Here is a 1,429-nt window from a genome sequence, read left to right as displayed (position 1 = left end):
AAGTGATTTGTAAACCAGCATTCGCCGGCGACGACGAAAACAACGTTTTGCAGCTAGGGTGTCTATTTAATTATCATTTCATTTCTAGCAAAGCTGCATGGTCATCCACGGTAACTGTTCTTTCGGGAACAGATACTACCGTCATATATAGTTAAAAATATGGGTTCCCGGCCTTTGACCTTCTTGTGCGAACGCACACACTATGCCCGAACTCGTACGGGACTTGGTAGATTAATCTGCCACGAGTAATGAGTATGATGGGCAAAACATCTATTAGGCGCACTACGAATGTAGTGGTGTGGACATGTTGGGAATGTGGATCTCACGGGGAGCGTGCAAGGGATAAGTCCCTGCAGACGCACTATCCTCTGTGCCCGCGGTGGCTCAGATGGATAGAGCGTCTGCCATGTAAGCAGGAGATCCCGGGTTCGGGTCCCGGTCGGGGCACACATTTTCAACATGTCCCCAATGAAGTGTATCAACGCCTGCTTGCAGCTAGGGTGTCTATTTAATTATCATTTTAAATTAAAGGATATATGAAACAAATTCATAAATTTTGATAGGTAAGGAGGGAGATTACCTCCGACTACGATAGACTTCCTGAATCCATTGCCCCCGGAGTGGGCGATGATGTACACAATCGGGCTATCTACATTAGACAACAGCACCATGGATGACGACGTTCGTATTTACGAAATAAGAAAGAACTAACATATTAGTTACCCCACATAATTAGTATTTATGAAAGCAGTGTTTTGAAACCAGTCCTCTGGTGGTATTTCTTTTCTTTCCTTTTTCAAAATTTTCTCCAGATTTCTTGCAGGAGGCGACGACAGATGTTTTCCGCCAATAGACTAGGGCTAATGTCAAATGTGCCTATCGAATGCCAACCTCTTATCCTTATTTTAAAGGTAAACGTGCGTTTGTTCTTGTCTTAGGTGTCTAATAGCTTCGCAACTGAAAGAACACTCAACTCAAAAACATTATACCAATTGCAATGAAAATTTCTAATGCTGGGGAAAATGGAGATTGTCTTTGCTCGAGACTGGGATGAGAAAATTTGGAAAAGACATTCCGATGGACAAGTACAGCACGTATTGTGAGCAGTTTACGGTAAGAACTTGTGCTACCAGTTTACACTGTTTCTAGTATCCTTCATTTAAAGACTTAACAACAGTATAAAGACGTCTGGGGTCAAAAGTATAATCGCTACGCTCCTTCGTACTGTAGCCATAGACACTTGCAAAGAGATGTAAATAATTTTTTTTCTGCTGACAAATATTTATCTGGCTAGTACTGCAGTAAAATTGTAAGGCTTGTTAATGTCTGATGTTTCGACATGTGTCAGACATGCAGAACTTAAAAGAGAGGCGACGTGTGTACGCTGTACACAGGTTCGCAGCAAGTCCAACCTTTCCACGGTGATAGA

General features: G+C 42.3%; 1 non-coding gene across 1 annotated transcript; it reads left to right on the top strand.

Moving 5' to 3' along the window:
• Positions 1-372: 372 nt before the first annotated feature.
• Trnat-ugu lies at positions 373-447 on the top strand. Its single transcript has one exon. It is a non-coding gene; the product is annotated as a tRNA-Thr (tRNA).
• Positions 448-1,429: the final 982 nt, after the last annotated feature.

Source organism: Schistocerca piceifrons, chromosome 5 (genome assembly GCF_021461385.2).
Source record: "Schistocerca piceifrons isolate TAMUIC-IGC-003096 chromosome 5, iqSchPice1.1, whole genome shotgun sequence".
Classification (NCBI taxonomy): Eukaryota; Metazoa; Arthropoda; class Insecta; order Orthoptera; family Acrididae; genus Schistocerca; species Schistocerca piceifrons.
The sequence above is the reverse complement of the archived record's forward strand: the minus strand, read 5'-3'. Positions and strand labels throughout refer to the sequence as shown.